The sequence below is a fragment of the Rhinolophus sinicus genome, chromosome 17 (genome assembly GCF_057876585.1).
Source record: "Rhinolophus sinicus isolate RSI-liver-muscle chromosome 17, RSI-T2T, whole genome shotgun sequence".
In the NCBI taxonomy this organism is placed as follows: domain Eukaryota; kingdom Metazoa; phylum Chordata; class Mammalia; order Chiroptera; family Rhinolophidae; genus Rhinolophus; species Rhinolophus sinicus.
In genome coordinates this window covers 142,860,206-142,879,264 of record NC_142517.1, presented here as the reverse complement: position 1 = coordinate 142,879,264, position 19,059 = coordinate 142,860,206, and the positions used below count along the sequence as shown (strand labels likewise).

The 19,059-nt window shown below is 42.3% G+C and overlaps 1 protein-coding gene across 4 annotated transcripts in view; it reads right to left on the bottom strand.

The window, feature by feature from the left end:
- Positions 1-19,059, bottom strand: part of LYPD6 (LY6/PLAUR domain containing 6) — a 140,312-nt gene that overhangs the window by 76,290 nt on the left and 44,963 nt on the right. The window lies entirely within an intron of this gene.

The following is a 19,059-nucleotide window of genomic DNA, read 5'->3' as shown; positions in this document are numbered from 1 at the left end:
GTTACTATACAAGGGCTCTGCTGTCCGTTCGAAGGATTTCAAATCCCAGTTCTGCTCCTTAGCAGCTGCGTGACCTTGGATTAGGTTGCTTACCCCAAACGAGATACTGCACAGAAAGCCAGCTGGACAGTGTGTGGGACAAGGTGAGTACCTGGCCATGTATTATCATTTGACCCTATACATATGTATGGCCCCTAATGAGAATTCATTTTTACATTACATTTAAATAATACTATTAATTGCATTTCATTCTCATAACAACCCTGCCAAGTAGTTATTATCAGTAGCGTTTTTCAGATGGGAAGTTCAGATTCATATAACTCGAACCTGTGTTCTTAACCATTCCTCTAGAAGGTTTTCCACATTAGAAGGGCCCCACCTGACTAAGCAGAAGAGCTCAGAGGCAATGGAGGAACAAGCACTGGGGTTCTGGTTGACGTGGGGTGGGCGAGAGACCACTATCTCTAATGTATTTTAACAGTATTCAGATGAAGTGCCGGGCATGCAAATAGATTGCATAACGTGAGTTAACAGCCAGAAAGCTCTTCAGTATTGCCAACCGTAGGGAGAGCTGTTTCTTTTCCACCGGTTTTGGATTGCAAATCTGAACAGTTTATCTATAGGGCTGTTTTCCCAACGTTTCCAAAACAGACCCACAGCAAAGCACACTTCCCAGGCAGACACTGTTCAACTTCAGCTTCTGTTGTTTCAGGCCTGAGGCAGTTTCCATGCCAGCATGCAGCCCTTTTGTGTTTTTGCAGCTCCGTCCTGAGCTGCATTTGTTTAGGTGTATTCACTATCTCTAGTTCAGCTGCCTCCTCTTGGGCTAAAATAACCCTTGGCTTACATCCTGAGAAAATGCTGCAATTGTCATTTTGCAGTGGTAGCGGTTTTGGAACTAGATGCCCAATTCGTTACGCTTTGCATATTTATGGCATTGTTCTCATCAGTAATATCCTGTATAGCTCTTTCATATCTCACTCCTAGGTCTTCCCCTCATCCCGCCACACTCTCTTGTTGGAGTTCCTCCTTCCACCTGTCAAATCCAATTCCTTGCCTCTCTGCAATCATAAAGAACAACAATCCCAATAATAATAATAAAATGGTCCTTTCACAGTGCTTAGGAGAGAATTTCAAATGTCTTGGTATCGGTTATAGCAATGGGCCTACAACAAAGCATGGTGGAAGAGACCAGGAAACAAAAGAGTAAAGAGCAAATAGCAGAACTCTACTTTCCTGATTCTGTTCAGAAAAAAATACTTTCTAAATCTTGGTTTAGATCATTGGGACCCCAGGGTCAAAGAACACATTATGAATATTCTAGACTTTATTTTCATTATGACAAGACAGAGAGCAGGATCACATCTCTAGTAGGTGATCAAAAGGTAGCAGGCATCATTCTCATTACCAACTCACCTTCAGAGAAAAAGAAACCTCTTGTTCAAAATTCTCCTGACTGACATCCATAGTACCTCCAATAGCTCTATGACTCAGTCTCATCAAGTCCCAGAACAATTTAGCTTGATGTCACCTGTATGTCAAAATTCACTGTGCCATATACATGAGTATTTATTTACAAGGCTCTTACATGCTGAGAAAAATCCTCAAGAAATAAAGGCAAGTCTCGTTTTGGCCTTCTCCAAATACATTCACACATACTCCATCTAAGAAGGATGTGCAAAGGGCCTGTGATTCTAATCTAAAGCAAACCCAGAGGCCTATGAAACAGCCTTTCTGATGGATCGGGGACATGCCCCTAGGTCTCTCTAGATCCTTGAGGACTCAAGTTCACCTGGACCAACATAGACACCCAACATCCTCTGGAACCTTGGCACTGTGCCAGAACTAATTAAGCTCTGCAAATAGTGGGAATGGGATGGTTTCTCACTATTTTCTCTCCTAGGTCATCACAGCACATCTTACATGCAGAAAAGAAAGAAACAAGCAAACAAAAATATATATCATGTGTGTGTGTGTGTGTGTGTGTGTGTGTGTGTGTGTGTGTTATACATACACTATTTCTTAAAAATGACTATTCTGTAAAATCAAATTTCATCCTAAAAATATTAACCACTTATAGTAACAGCCTAATAAGTGTCACCTTCCCATTAAGCAAGATGTTAATTCTCTCTCCCTTGACACCAGTATATAAAAAACCTCACTATAGATTTGACCTTGCAATTCTCAGCAGAACCTCCTAAGTGGAATAAGAATATGAAATTTAATACAGATCATTTCTCTTAAGACCCTGAGAGTCAGAAAGACAGCAAGAAAAAGGAGATTGTCAGGGACAGGTTTTCCAGTTGGTGTAATATCACTTAACACATAATATCCCTTAGGCCTCCACTGCTTGCTGGCGTTAGGTAATACTCAAATCGTTGCCATCGTTCCCAGGACTGTGGAGCACACAGGTCGGAGGCCAGGTGTCACCACGACTCTCCAGGACCTTAGAGTCACACTTCTACTCTGTACTTTTCAATGTAATTGAACAAAGCAATACAATGCTTCATATTCACAAAACACTTCCTACACTGAAGACCTGGACATAATAATTTTTCCCTTTTATTTTTTGTTTCAACTTATGTATTTAGATCAATAAAACGGTTATGTTTGACTTCTGTAATAATGTGACATGAGCACCAACTGCCCTGGTTTCTTTCCATTACCAGAATTCCTGGAATAGGTTTCAGAAAAGATGCTGGTCATTTAGCCCAGGGGGATACTTAGCCTCAATATCAGCTAGAGAAATTCTAAATTTCCTCAGAAAGTTCACTCAGTACTTCGCCCTTTAAAGCACCATGAATCAAGGATCACAGAGTTTGTTTCTGCCCGGGGGCGGGAATGGACCATGAAAATGATTCCTTTAAAAAATCCTACTGAGTAAATATAGGACTCGAAAATAATTTCCCACAGCATCTTCTACATTCAATTTCATTGACTAAAACAACTCAGTCAAAAGAAACTGGGACCCCAATTAATCCCTTCTACATTGTGCTATAGAATTAAACTTCAATTTAAATGTTACTGCACAATTAATTGTTACATAAAGGACTGATGTTTTGAATATACAGCTAAAGCAATACATATACTGTAAGGGAAAAGAATCCATCTTTGGCTCACTGTAGTGTGGCTTCTACCACCACACCTCCACTGAAATCATTCTTGCTGAAGTCACCAATGGCCTCCATGCTAGAAGAAAATCCAACTGAGGATTTCATTCCTCCACTTACTTGACTTTCAAAATCCAACTGAGGATTTCATTCCTCCACTTACTTGACTTTCAGTTGATCTCTCTCTGCTTCTAGACAACTCTCCCCTTGGATGCCATGGCATCGCAATCCTTTCACCTCCCCTGTACGCCTTTTTAGCCTCTGGTTCTTACTCTTCCCCTGCCTGACCTCCACATGCGGCAATTCCCCAGGGCAGAGTTCTGGAACCTCTTGTTTTCCAGCTCTGTGTTGTCTGCAAAGTGAGCTCATGCATTCCCCTTGCTCTCATACCACGTCAGTAACTCTCAAATTTATAATTTCATCCCAGACCTACTTTCTGACTCCAGACTCGTTTCTTTAATTAACTCCTTGTCATCTCTATAAGGCGGGCTCACAGCCATCTAAAACTTAACATATCTCCAGCTGAATGCCTGATCTCCGGGGAACGGCCCTCCCTCCACACTCCAGCTCCTGGAACTTGGAAGTCACGCTCAACACCTCCTTCTAGTGCAGCTCACCCATGCCTCCATCTCCTTCTCTCAACCACCACCATCTAAGCCAAGGGCCCACTATTTCTTGCTGGATTGCATCCACCTCCCAAGCCATTGTCACTGCGTTCACTTTGTCCCTTCCCATCCTTTTTCCAGCAACAAACAGAGGGAGCTCTTCAAAGAACAAATGTGACTGTGTAACTCCCCACACAATATTAAAACCTTCCAAAGGTTTACACTGAGGCTCTATGACAAAGTCTATGACCTTGGAGAGTGACAGCATCAACTCCTAAACGACAATATTTTTTTCTTTTTCACTGACACATTTTTTACATATGTACGCCCCTGAGTAACTCCCACACAAAGCAAGACCTACAACATTTCCAGCATTCAAGGAAACTCACTTCCCTGCCCTGCCCCACCTTCTCCAGCGGTAACCACAATTCTGGCCTTTATTACAATGGATGCGCTTTGCCTGGCCTGAAACATCGTATAAATTGGCTAATAGAGATAACATTTTTTAAACCAAACTAACCTCTTCAAATCCTCCTGCAAAGAAATGATCAGACCAGCTTTAATACAGTAACATCCTGAAGTGAGCGGAAGTCAGGTGTTCAGTTCTAGAGTCTCAAACTCCCCCAAAGGGTTTTTAATTAACAAGTGAGAATGAAATCCACACTAGTCCTCCAGATTAAGTTGTCCCCATGAATTGTCCCTCAGGATTTAAGATGACACAGGGACTACTACTTCTACTCACGGGCTTTGAGCCAGTCTGAAAAACTAACCTGCGAGGCAGATGCAGTGAAAGAGTTATTCTTTCAATTCAAAGACTTCAAAGTGACGAAAAGGTGACAGCATGAGCAAAGTGTATAGTTACTGTCTTAATAGAGGAACAGACATTATCAGGCTTAAAGTCTTAACAGGAGAGTTGTGTTACAAGTATTAGGAATTAAAAAGGATGGGCTGTGGAGAGGCAGCTTAAAGCCGGACAAACCCTCACCTGCACCCATTCACCATTATAACTTCACCTCGGAGGAAAGCTATCAAATCTCTGTTTTCAAGGCACAGCCCGATTTTGTCCCTCTGTCCAGGATAAGGGCCAATTCCAATAAATAGCACAGGGCAGCCAAGCCCCTGGAGTGTGTCCACCTCTCCTGAGAGCTGATTCTGCCACCTGAAATCCAAAGAGACGTCTCCCCAGGGTTTGGAATTACTGAAGGCTTTGCGGGATGGGCAGAAGCAGAGGCTAAGGGCCTTACATTTGCTCCCTTGATGGTCCAATACTCCTCCCTAGGATCAAGAGAAGAAATCCTAAAGCTAGAATTAGGATCGCCTGGAAGTATTTTGGAGACTTCACCAAAGTTTGGAAGAAATGACAAAATAAATGCAAAAGGGTCTTGCACTCTGCACCCTTTGGCACCACAATTAAACATCTGCCGAGCGTATCAGCTGGTGAGGCCGGCTGATGCCAGCAAAGTGGCAGGCATGGGTTTCTATAGCACGATTCCTAACACGTGGAAGGCACTCAAAAAACACCAGTGACTGTTACCATGAAGGAATTCCCACAAACCGCAGTTTTGCTTCCTAAACATGAAAGAGAAAAGTGATTCCTCTCTCTGTTCAGTTTGAAGTGGTGGGAGGGTGAAAAGAAGCAGAGGATAAGAAAGTAATTTGGGTAAAATCACCGTCACCCATCTTCTTTTTGATGAACTAAACCAGAGCACTTCCTAGAGGAAAAAATACATATTTCCTTAGAATATGGAATGACATATAAACCTACTTTCTCTCCTTTTCTCCACTAAAATTTCCCTTGAACCCCAACGGTAGTAAATTTCATTTAGCCCGGCTTAGGATGTATGGTGAAACCTTCTAGATCCTCTGGTAAATAAATCGATGGCTGTGAGGGCAAGACAGCCTCAGCTGTATTCTTTAGCAGGGGCCATTGTGGAACTTGAGGTAAGCCTACCTGAGACAGAATCCCAACCCTGCACTGTCCTCCTACTGCCAAGAGGCGGCCTGGTGAGGAGGAAAGCCATGGTGAAGAGACAAGAGAAAGACAAACTTTAAATTTTTTCACTTGTACAGCTGCAACCAGCCGTTGACCCATATTTGCATTAGTTGCACTCACATTTTTAGGTTTGCTCCTCATGGGATACTCTTGGGCTTATTTAGGAATGTAGAGGTGTTAGCACTGGACGGGGACACTGGGTCCAACTGGGGACTCCAATAAGGACCCCCAGTCCTGGTTGCCGCTCTCCAAGTCAGTCCCCTGGTGGATGGAGTACCAAATTGTTTTCTTGGTAAAGACATTCAATATATTTGAGGAGCGCAAGAGGAAGCTGGGGTTTTGTAGAGTATGAATAGCGCCTGGTATGAGGACCTGCACTTAATTTCTTGGCAGCCCATTCTCTTCCCCCCATCATCCAAATGATCTGTATGGCACCCCTCTTGCCCGCCTACCTTGGCGAGAGTGAAGGGCTCCTTCCCGTCTGGGATCTTCCCTCCACCTGGGACCACTCCCACTTCCCAAGCACCTCACCCCTAAATAATGCCCTTTCAGCTGTGTCCTCTCATTTCCAATTTGAATGCTTTCTTCTCTTCCCCCTCTTAGAAACACATGTATGCCTTCCCCACCTAAGTAAAAACCAACCTGCCAGCAAACATTTCTCTGTTGTTTTCACAGATTTACTCAGTCATCAACTCGCTGTCCTCCTCTTTCTCAGCTCCACCTCTCTGGTCGGTGGCCTCTGCTGCCCTGAGCCACTTCCTCCTCCTTGAAACTCCCTCCCTGTCTGGGCCTCCTGACCCCTCCCTCTACCAGTTGTCTTTCTGTCTTTGGGGCAGATCACAGTACATGTGATTCTTACCACCCCCCTCTTTCTCGAAAGGCTGGAGTGGGCCTTTGTTAGCCAAAGTTGTACTGCATGGCTTCATAGACACCTTCCCGAGACAGACACACCTAGATTAACTCTCCCAGAACACGGGGGCTGAGGGCAGCCAATCAGACTGGTGATCTCACCGCGGGAGGTTTAAACTCAGGAGCTGTGGGTTTGTCACTTGCACAGCGCAGCAGAGGGAAACGGTGTTGAGATCCGGGACAGAAACGGCCTTGCTGAGGTGTGAGAAATGAAGGGTGACAGAGTCCTGCTGTGCTCCTGTTGTCTTTGGATCCCCAGTTCCAGAACCCTGGAGGCCTCCGCTACCTCATCAGCCTTAGATAGACTCTAAAACTGTATTTTCTTGTTTGAACTCGCGTGTGTGGATTTCTGTGACCTGCAACGGGAATTCTGACGACCACCCCACGTCCTTCTCCTCCTCTATTCCTGTTTCCTCTTCCCCCCCAATTGCAAGTATCAATGGACCCCACCCCAGCTCTTTCTCTTCTGGGTCTGTACACTGTCTCTTGGTGATCTCCTCCAGGCACTCGGCTTTAACTACCGACTCTGGGCGGACAATTCCAAATCTAAGTCACACGGCCAGACTTTTTGACTGGATACTGACCTGTACACCCCAGAACACTGCTTCTCTCTGCATGGATGTCCCACAAGCCCCTGAAAATGAATAATTACAAAACTGAACTCAAACCTCGTGCTTTTCCGATACTTCCCAGACTGATGAATCACCCCACCATCCATCCACCCAGTCACCTCAGCCAGAAACCTCAGGCAACGCTGCCTCACCCTCCCCCGTCAGTTCAGTCCCCTGGTCTTCATGATTCTGCATCCTTAGGATTTCTGAATACATCCTCTCCTCTCCATTCTGACTTTAGTGTATTTTTGACCCCCAAATTTTCATCCTATTTGGCCTTCTTGTTTCCTAACACCCCTCCAACCCTCCTCTATTTTATAAAACACAAATCTGGTTGAATTAACCTCTGATCCTTTCAAGGTAAAGTCCAAACTACTTGGAACAACATCCAAGAACTCTGATGATGATAAGACTCCTGCCTACCTTGCCAGCCACATCTTTCACTACCTCCCAGTGGACCCCAAAACTCCGTCCACACTGAACAACTTGCAGTTTCCGTAGGTCCAAACTCCCCTCTGTCTCTGAGCCTTCATACCTGATACCCCATCCTCGCTGAAAAGCCTTCCCACATTTCTTGAAAGGTTAATTCAATTAATTCAGCTCAGCATCACTTCTTCCAGGAAGTCTTCCTTGAATGTTACCTAATACCCACCCACCTGCACCTTAAGATTAGGTTTACAGTCTCTGCGCTTAGTCCCTCGGGCATAACTTTTTCACAGGCCTTTGGCGCCATTTCATAACCATCCACTTCCATCTGTGTCTCTTCCACGAGACTAAGTTCCTTCAGGGAAGAAATGATGTCTTTCTTACATTTGTATTCACAGGGCCTGCCATTCAAAACAGGTTTTCTGGATATCTTGTCCTGTAGCACCCAGAAGGGAATTGAGGGGGGGGGACAGAATCTCCAAAACCGGAATACATTCTCTTCCTTCTGTTACAGCTTTGAAAAGGAGAAGGACAAGATGAGGGTGTGTTTTCTGCCATTGTTTTGACAGAGCCCTGAGGCTTTTGCTTTCTCTTGCTTGAGATAGCGCCAGGAGGTGCCTCTCTAAGTATATTTACAGAGTGGCCTCACCATGCCCTGCACAGCGCAGGCTCAGGGCTGCAAACCCAGTTCAGCAGAAGTACTGGCCATCCCCTAGCGAAGGCACTGTAAATAGTTGAACTCAGAAAAGACAATCTTCCTTCCCTCGAAGAACACAAGACCCTAAACGCTTGTTGGAATGGAGCCCTATATATCTTTGGTATAGAATTCTAGGGTGACCTTTTCTTGTATTAATGTCCTGTGCAATCTCCTCCCCTTTAGTGTAGGCTGACCAAGTGACTTGTTTCTAACCAACAGAATATGGCAAAGATGATAGGACGTCTTTATAGCAGACTGTCTCTCTTGCTGGCTTTGATGAAGCAAGTTGCAAAGTTGGGGAGGCCCAGGTAATAAGGAGCTGAGGGCAGCCTTCAAAGCAGCAAGGAACGGAGGCCCTCAGTCCAAAAGCCCTCAATAAACTGAATTATGCAACAACCACGTGAGCTTGGAAGTGGGTCCTTCCCCAGTTGAGCCTCCACATAAGCCAGCCTGGCTAACAACAGACTGCAGCGTTGTAAGAAACCCTGAAACAAAAACTCACCCAAGCCATACCCCAGAGACGATGGGAGATAATAAATACTTGTTTTAAGGTGCTCGCTTGGAGCAGTATGTTATGCAACAAGAGATAACTAATACAATAGCCTCCATCCCTACTGAAAATCTAGCTACTCAGAAAAGAACACAAAACAACAGCTTCCATTTTTCAGCAGGCTGAATAAGAAAGCAAGCCATCATCAACTAAATGTTTAACTAAAAATGAAATTCCTCCTAAAAACAACAAGTGTTTAAATCATTTTAGTATTCCAAAAACTGAAGCTAAAAGAATCCACACAAGACACTGTGTAATGTGACGTGAGGGGGGAAAAGGAGACAAGGTTAAAATTTGTAAAGGGGCGCTGGAGAAAACTGAAGGCTTCATCGGTTTATTTAACTTTTAAATCTTATTAAATTTGCTAGATGCATGTTAGCATTCATGGTTCATTTGCTTTTATTCTGACTTCTATAAATAGGCGCTCTATGAGCCCTGATAAATGACTTAAAATTTTGCTTGACTTCAATAAAGAAATGAGCAAGTTAATCTTAAAAATCCGACCCACAGAAATGAATGAAAGCTCATTTTCCACCACCCTCTGCTCCCTGCAAGTACAACTCCCCCAAGCCCTGTGCCCCTCCCTGTCTCCCGTATTCTTTTCTTTGGCTCTTCGTTTATAAATCTGGCATCCGTTCAAATCACTTAGATCTGGTTCTCTTGCAAAAACAAACAGAAGCTACCTGGGGCCTTTGATTCCCACTCATTTACATTCTTTCCCTGCCAAGGGTCAGAGGCTGTCAGAGTTGGTGGCAGCCAGTCAAGCTCAGTATTTGGTGGCCCTTATCTACTAATGCAGTGTTTTTCTGCCTCTGAACACGCCAGCATTAATCTCTCTAAAATTATAAATGGGAACCTACGTAACTGCCACAAATCTGAGACGAATAAACCTAAAAGTTCAGCCCAGAGCTGTGATAACAAATAGACAAGAGCCCATACAAAACTCATAAAAATGGAGGCAGTGGGTGGAGGGGGGACATCATTTATATGACCTATACATATATGGAAAACAAAGGCAAGTTTGAAATTCCAGGTGGTTTGATCAGGTGGAATGTATATTTAAATAATTAGCAATTCACACTAAAACACTGCTTCTTTGTAAGTCATGAGTTGGTTTGTAGCTTCCTACAAACAGCCTTCAACTAAAGAGTAATGTCAGTTCTGTAGTGTCCCACTAGCTACACATATATGCTAGTTCCATCTGTAAGTCCTACAACCCTCCTTTCTGCCCTGACAACCAGGGTGAAGATCATCTAAATTGGTTTGTCCATTAACAGCATTTTTTGAGTCCCCCCAATAAGATAAAAGTCAGTTGTTAGAAGGCAAAAACCAAACAAACAAACAAAAAACTTAAACGTAATAATAGTTTGTGGCCCTTCAAAACTCAATCCTGCTCAACAAGATCTCATTCCTTGGTATTTCATTTCTCTCATTAGAAAGAATTTAAATGTAATTATTTTTCCCTGGGTGAGCAGGAAACACTGAAAAAAGAAGTTGAGCAACACTATTCTAGATGCTTAGAATTCTAGATGAGCATACAGGGAAGAAAATGAGCATAAGAAGGGCAGGGTAATGAAATAACCCTAATAATAATCCAATAACTGCATCCATTTGTGTATTAAAACAGGAGCAGAACTAGAGAAATCCCAGAGGCAGGTTATAACACAGCATTAGAAACTCTGACCTTGAAGTCAGAAGACCTGCATTGAGTCAGTTAGGAGTCAGCTCCTAACACATGATTCCTGGTTGTGCCACTTTGGAGAAACGCTCCTTGTTATTTGCATTATTTTTCCTTTTCTGTAAAAAAGACTGGAAATGTCAGAATCACAAGTTATTGGAATAGCTAAATGAGAAAAAGCACTCTGCTGTTCAGTTGAAAGGCGAACCATCCAGCAGAATTATTTGAACACTGGAAAGCGCTGAGCGGGCAGAGGATTGTAGTAAGAAGCCTACAGTTGACACTCCGGTGAATTATTGCACAAGACGGTGTTAGACTTGTGTGTGAAGGGGCTGCTCGTTAGGAATAGCATGTCCTATGTAAAAAACAAAACAGGAATGACCTAATGAGCCTGATCTCTCCTATTTTAAAGGGATAATAGGAGATATTCAGACCACAGAGAAGTGATGAGAAATAAACCTTTCTTATTTCTCCCATCAGCTAAACCAGCGGTTCTGGAATCACCTGGGGCACTTTTGGAAAATGTCTGAACTTGGAGAGTTGTGAGAACTCCACAAATGTTTACTGAATAAGCGAGCACTGCTAAGTCTGCAGTGAGATAAATATCCTCATCCACTACTTGCAGGAGTGTCCGTTCGTATGTTCTTTAGAGAAAGCAATGTGTTAATAGGTATCAACATTTTTTTGTTTGGTTCAGTTTTGTTTTTGTTTTAAGTTCACACCCTTGGTCGACTAATTCTGTGACTAAGAACCTATCCCAAGGTATTATCAAAGAAAACAACAAAAATGTATGAGGTCTGACAATTAAGTTCGTGAACTTTCCACCGTGTGCTTACATTGGCAGCACTGTACAAACAGCTCGGTAAGGTTTCATAACCTTGGTATATCAGTGTCTCACAGCTGTGTACGTGTCGATGTGTGGCAGTGTCTTGCTGAATGGCGTTCATTATTGTGGCATGTTTTTGTGTGCCGTCACAAGAATGAGCTTGAATTAGAGTAACGAACAAACATTTGATTTCTTGTTAAACTTGGCAAGAGTGGAAGTGAAATCAGGGACATGTTAGTCCAAGTTTATGGGGATAATGCCATGAAGAAAACAGCAGTGTACAAATGGCTTAAATGTTTTTCTGAGGGGAGAGAATGCGTCACTGATGAAGAGAAATCAGGGAGGCCAGTAATGAGCAGAACTGACGAAAACATTGCAAAAATTCGTCGAATTGCATGTCAAGAACAAAACCTCATAGACACAGACAATACTTTAGTGGTTACCAGAGGGTAACGGGGGGGGGGGGGGGGAGTAGATGAGGGTAAAGGAGATCAAATATATGGTAATGAAAGAAGAGCTGACTCTGGGTGGTGAACACACAATATGTATAGATGATGTATTACAGAATTGTACACACACCTGAAACCTACCTATGAACTTTACTAACCATTGCTACACCAATAAATTTTAATTAAAATAAATAAATAATCATCAGCTGACTGTGAGAAGGATAACAGACCAAATAAACATTGATAAACAGGAAAATCTTAACTGAAAATCTTGGCATGAGAAGGATGTGTGCAAAAATGGTCCCAAAGGAGCTCTTGCATCACGACAATGCACCAGCTCACACAGCACTGTCTGTGAGGGAATTTTTAGCCAGTAAACAAATAACTATATTAGAACACTCTTCCCACTCACCTGATCTGGCCCCCAATGACTTCCTTCTTTACCCAAAGATAAAGGAAATATTGAAAGGAAGATATTTCGATGACATTCAGGACATCAAGGGTAATACGATGACAGCTCTGATGGCCATTCCAGAAAAACAGTTCCAAAATTGCTTTGAAGGGTGGGCTAGGCACTGGCGTCAGTGCATAGCTTCCTAAGGGGAGTACTTCGAAGGTGACCATAGTGATATTCAGCAATGAGCTATGTAGCACTTTTTCTAGGATGAGTTTGCAAACGTAGTTGTCAGACTTCATATACATAAGTATGCTTATCACAGTATGAGTTTAGTTTTGGACGCTATTATCATTAGACTTGCTTCAAACCTGCATAAAACACTTGTGCTCTGTAAACCCCATGTTATGAGTGGGGATATTTGACAAGAAACAAATCCAAACAAGGTGCTGCAAAAAATCAGGTGTCATCTCAATCAAAATCAGCCACGATGCAGCTCATGAATATTTCAAAAAGTCAAGGACTTGCCAATCAGTTCAGGTTTGGTTGGGTCAGGTCTTAGGCTTCCATCATCCTGGTGATCCCCACTAATCTCAAAACCAAATGGCAGACGATTAGCAATTAAAGCATATTTAGAGGAACAAGTAACACTGTTGTTGGCGAAGGCAGCACAAGAAGAATAAAATTCACTTCACTGGCTTTCTTTTTAAATTCCCAATCTTCCTGAGTCAGGACTCCCCAGGATTTGCAAGTCATCACCTGCCTAAATTTCTCCACCACAAATGACAAGCATTCTCTAGGGATTAATTGCTCCCTTATCCCAAAAAAACCACTGAAAAGCTGCTGAAATCACTATAAGGCCTACCTTCCTGTGGGCTACGAGATACAAAAATTCTCCCAGGAGTGCAACAAGAAGGGTTCACTTAAAAAAGGAAAAAAAAAATGTTCTGTGCAAGAGATTAAATTGTGAGCTCTCAGGTTTTTAGTATCAATGATCCAAAATATGAGACTGATAACCAAGAGAGCAAAAGAGTGTTTTTATCAAATGTATTCATCAAGTACTCTTAAGCATCTGCTGACTACATGAGTCAGACATCATAGCTAATCAGCCACGTAACCCTGGCACAGAGAAATCTGTGGACGGTATACCAGCAACCAAATATATAATGATAAATAGCATAGTGTAATGCCTGATACTTCTCAAAGCACTTTCACACATGATTTACCATTCGATCCTCACATTAATTCCATAAGGTAAGCAGAAAAGGAAAGATTTGACAGCCAGGCACGCACATCTCGGTTAGCAAATTTGCCCACCTTTACGGAGCCAATCGATTACTGAAGACATCAATTTTCAAATCTAGGTCTTCCACTTTTCTTCCCACCATATCACAGTAGGAGAGCAGGCGTAAATTCTACATATGTGATATGAGTTCATGATTAGACAAGATAGAGTGGTGGAAGCAGGACCCAGGAGCCCCATTGCTCACCTCAAGTCCCAGTGCCATCACCTAGAGGTAGTGTAATTTGGGGAAAATTATAAAAACAATCTGTGCATCAGTTTCCTCATCTGCCAAGTGGGGATAAGAGTGGCACTCAGCCATAGGATGATTATGGGGATCATGTGTAAAGTGCTGAGCCCAGTGACAGGTACACAGCAAAGGTTCAATAAATGTTAGCTACCATAATTATAAGGGTCACTGATTGAGAATCAGGAACAATTCTCTGCTTAATCAAGATAAGATGTGAATATACTGAGTCCTTCTGCCTGTCGGGTGTGCATTAGGTGCTGTATTAGTTTCCTATTGCTGCTATAACAAATCACCACAAACTGAGTAGCTTAAAATTACACAAGTTTATGCACAGTGGTGGAGATCAGAAGTCTGAAATGAGTCTTACTGGGCAAGAATCAAGTGTCAGCAGAGCTGCGTTCCTTCCAGAGGCCCTAAGACAGAATCAATTTCCTTGTCTTTTCTGCATTCCTTGGCTTCTGGTTCCTTCCTCCATCTTCAAAGAGCACCATTCCAACATCTGGTTCTGTTGATTATCTCCTCTCTCCCCATTTACTTCATCATATCATGTTCTCTGCCGTGATCCTTCTGCCTCCCTTTTATAAGGACCCTGTGATTACACTGGCCCATCAGGATAATCAAGATAATTGCCCCATCACAGGATCCTTAACTGTGTCTACAAAATCCCTTTGGTCATGTAAGTTAACATGCACAGGTTCCAGGGAGTAACATGTGGACATCCTTGGGGGACCATTATTCAGTCTACCACAGGTGCCAAAGATACAAAAAAGAATCTGATACAACTGCTGAGTTCAAGGAGTTCATACATTATTGAATTAAACAGACATGTTGACAAGAAAGAAAGAAAACAAATTCTAGTGCACATTAGACTACATGACTTAGGGCCACTAGAGAAGTATAAATAAAGTGCTCTGGGGTAACAGGGTGGATCCGTTTATCTCAACCAAGAAGAGAAGCCCTCACGAACCCAGTGATACATGCACAGAACTGGGCAGTGATGTGTACTTAGACTTGTGGAGATGAAGGGTTCCCAGGAAAGCACATGGAAAAGCTAGGAATACTGAATGGGCTGGTGTGATTAGCGCCTGGGACAAAGCGGGGGAAAATGCACAGAAGAAACTGTTGAAGAGGGACATTAAGGCCATATCATGAAGGGCCACAGCATAGCAGAGGAACTTTATGGAAAGAAAAGTCATTGAAGGCTGTTGAACCCGTCATTCAGATTTATGTTGCACAAAGAAAATTCCAGAGGCAGTGACGACAGTGGACTGTGGAAAGCAAAACCCAATTTAAAAGTTACTTCAATAGTCTAGAGAAAAGAAGGAAAAAAGACTAAATAAAGAAAGGAATGCAGGAAATGAAAGCAAAGATGGATTTCAGACACACTTCCAAAGTGAAATCAACAGGACCAAGTGACCAACTGAATACAAGAGGGACACAAAAGTGATGCTGAGATGACTAGCTCAGGCAACTGGAGGATAATGATGCCAGTAAATTATTTTAAAAAAAAACAAAAAAACAAAACAAAACAAAAAACAGAGAAAGAGGGGGCAGTTCATGGAGGGATATGTTTCAGATGTGCTGATGAGAACTTCTCATGGGCTAACTGATTCTTTAGCCAAAAGGAAAAGCATGCAGAAACAACATCAACATGTCTGAGACTCTGAAAAGATCTAATATTTGGAGTCAGAAGACCTGGGCTCCGGTCCTTTTCTGACATTTATCAGCTTTGTGACTGTCGGACAAGTTGATCAATCTCTCAGGGCTTTGGTTTCTCCATCTGTGAAGTGGGAGATTGGGGGTATCAGATAATCGTTCAATTTCCTTCTCATTCTAACATTATATGGGTCAAATACCGGAGTCATTATTTTCTTCCCAGTTTCAACCACTTCTCCCAGTCATTCTCAACATTAGCCTCTAACAGAAAATCTGATGGGTCTTGATTTTCAAAAAAAGGGCTCGAGCTTGAAAGGGGAGGCCAGAGCTCTAACGATCACTGCACGCCTACTATGTACCTGGCACCAAGCTGGCCATAGTCTCCTTCCATCGTCCCCACACTTGGTCTGGACAACCCTATGTGGTCCTCGCAATGACCTGCATCGTGAAAATCAAAGTGGTGGTGCCACAAATAATAGCTTCCATTTTCTGTTCCAACTGCTGTTTTATGTTCTGTCCCCAAATAGTCCTTTCCTATTATTAGCCTTTAAAATGTGTTAATGCCAACAGGGCCACAAATTAGTTTTCTTATCGGGCATTGAAAAATTACATGGGGGATCATAAGAGCCTAGAGATGGAGGAGGCAAGTAAGTCATTTTTTAAGTATTTTATTTAGAGACTAATAAGTTGAGATAGTACTCTAATGAACTCACTGATACGACAAGACAATATAAGCCCCCACTTAAGACTCTGCAGTGGCTTCCACTGAGTTTGGCTGTAATTCTCAGTGGGATGAACATAGGGACTTACCACACTGATCCTGGAGAGTTTTCAAATTATTAACGCGCCCCTTTTCTCTATCCCACAAGATTCTTATACTTCCTCAGACTGAATCATAGGAGTAGTCATACTCCTCTTAAATTTAGGAACGTATAACAAAAAGACTAAAAAATACTAATATCTAAAATATAACCCATATTCCTTAATTGGATACACACACATACACATACATATATATATGTACATGCATGCATATGTGTATATATGTACATTACATATATATTAGTGCACATGCATGTGTGTCCAACTAAAATATATATATGTATATGTATGTGTGTGTATATATATGCCAGGAGTGCCAAAAAAATGTATACAAGCAGACATTTTGGTCAATGTTGCTCAAGCAGTAGTTCACCGTAATCAGAAGTGTCTGGACGCTGATGGTAACCACTTGGAGCACCTCTTGTAATTGCAAAGGTCAAACGTGACTTGTATTCATCTTTCATTATCGGTATATATTATTACAATTTTAATAGTTTTTTCCTTTCTTAAAATGTGTAAAGAATTTTTTGGCACCCTCTGTACATAGGCCACTATTCTACCTCTTTGTATCCGACTTCTAGCTACACACACCCTTATAGCCTTCTCCCTCATCATATTAAAACACATGACTTCCTGCAATTGCCCATGCTACTCTATGCTCTGTGTCTTCGTCCACCTTCTTCCTTCTTAGCCTCAGGTATACCCACCTTGCTCAGATAGCCGCTTCAGCTGTCATCTTCTATTAATAGGTAAAGCCTTCCCTGATCTGAATTGACCACTCCCTCCTTTGTGTCCCACTGAATCTTCTATCATAATTTCTATAGCTCTTTATCATAAATTTGTTATATTTCAATATCACCCTACTAAGTTTTAACTTCCAGAGGTAGAACAGGCCAGGTACATAATTGATATGTGTTGACTGAATGAATAAATATGATAATAGAAGAAGAAATATCAAGTACATTATTTGGTCTCTCTAAGGCAAAGTTATATTCCTTTCCTCAAAATCCATTTAAAGGTCCAGAAAACAGTTTTCATTTATTTACTCTCAATAACTAAAGGTAAGGACTTCTAAAGGTAGTGCTATTTTTGAAATACAATGTACTCCATGATTTAGGGGATAGAGAATGAACAAAGCACACAACACTGTCAGCAAAACTTGTTTGATTAAAATGTTTAAAATTCTATTTACTCTTCCATCGTGTCAAAAAAATAAGAGTAGACATTGAACTATCACCACCCTAAATTTCATGCTGCAGTGGGATTATAATCTGTAACAGTAAAATAGTGGGACATTTATTTTTGTTCCATCTGTGCTAAAATAACTACCGTCTTACCTACGCTTCAGGGATATATTTATGGCCATATCAGCCAAGAAGCCCCGAGAAACAGCTCTCCGAGAATATGATCACCACTTCTGGCAGCAAGAAAGTAAGCATGGTAACTGTGCCAGGCACAATGTGTGCATCGACGTATTCTCCAACATAGCTACACAGAAGCAAACTAAATTGAACCCGGAGAAAGAGTGTCAGGTAACAGTGTCCAAATCCTCCGTCAATCCTAGGAGACAATGCCTTTTCCAGCAAAAAGTGCTTACTCAGTGTCAGTTATAAAGCCAGCATCAGGCTATGACACAGGCACTTGAACTTGAAGCTCATAAACCTCTCTTTAATAGGAGAACAATCTAATGCAATGGTTAAATGCCAATCAGGGTGGAATAAGTAGGCAGCAGCTGAAAATACAAGATTTAGAAAGCAACTGCAGCTCCCCTGGGAATGCATTACTAGTGAATGGCTGTCAGAAGCAGAACATAAGTGAGTTAGCACCATTAACTTGGGGGAAAAAGAATGACTTCTATTTAAGTAAACACATATAGAAACCCAGTACAGTTTCGAAGTTACATGCTAAATGGGTTTGGAAAACTTTCTTAGACTAAGAAGCCTGTGCAAATGAATTTGGAAAGTGAAAACAAATTAGGATATGAAGAAAAATCAAAAGTACCTTTTCTCGACCTATTATCCATAAAGAATCAAATATCTCCTAAGGTAGTCATGAAATTTTGGACTCATGACTGATCCATTCATCCTGGAAAAAAACATTTAGCCTTTAGAAAAGGGCATTTTCTCCTGGGCCAAAAGCAGATCTGAGCTTCATCAGCTGACCTTTTCATGTGCCGTCTCCCGAGCTGCCACTTCTCCCTGCATTATGTAAAGGACGATGACCATCACTGGCGCTCAAGGGAAAAGACCAGAAGAGACCTGCTCTACATCACTGACCCAGGAACTCCCCTCCTGTCTACACTACGTCTTGTCCCACACCTTTGTCAAACGATAAAGAGTAATGACATGCAAGGCAGAGATAAAGGGGAAACGAAGGTATCTCTCTGCAAGAGGCTGGGCAGGCCTGGGTGGGGAGAGTGAGGTGATGTGTCCATATATGGGGAAGGAAGATATTGCATATGAATCAAGCCTCTCTGGCCCACATTGATTCTTCTTTGCCTGACACACAGGAAAGGAGTCCTCAGTGGCAAGTACAATGTGGTCCTACCACCAGCCACAGTTGACTGGTCCAAGTTGATATCTATCCTGGGTTGGGCCAATCAGCTCTGTTTCCCAGGACTGCTGACTCTGCAACCAAAAAGAGCATAAGCCAGTCCTACATGGTGGCATTAACTCTGAGATGTGTATGTCGCAGAAACATCTGAGGTTGTCTTTCCCACATTCTCTGTACCTGGTCTGCAGTGAGAAAGGATGAAACAAACAAGCTGAGAGAAACCAAGACATGGAGAGAGAATATTGGCT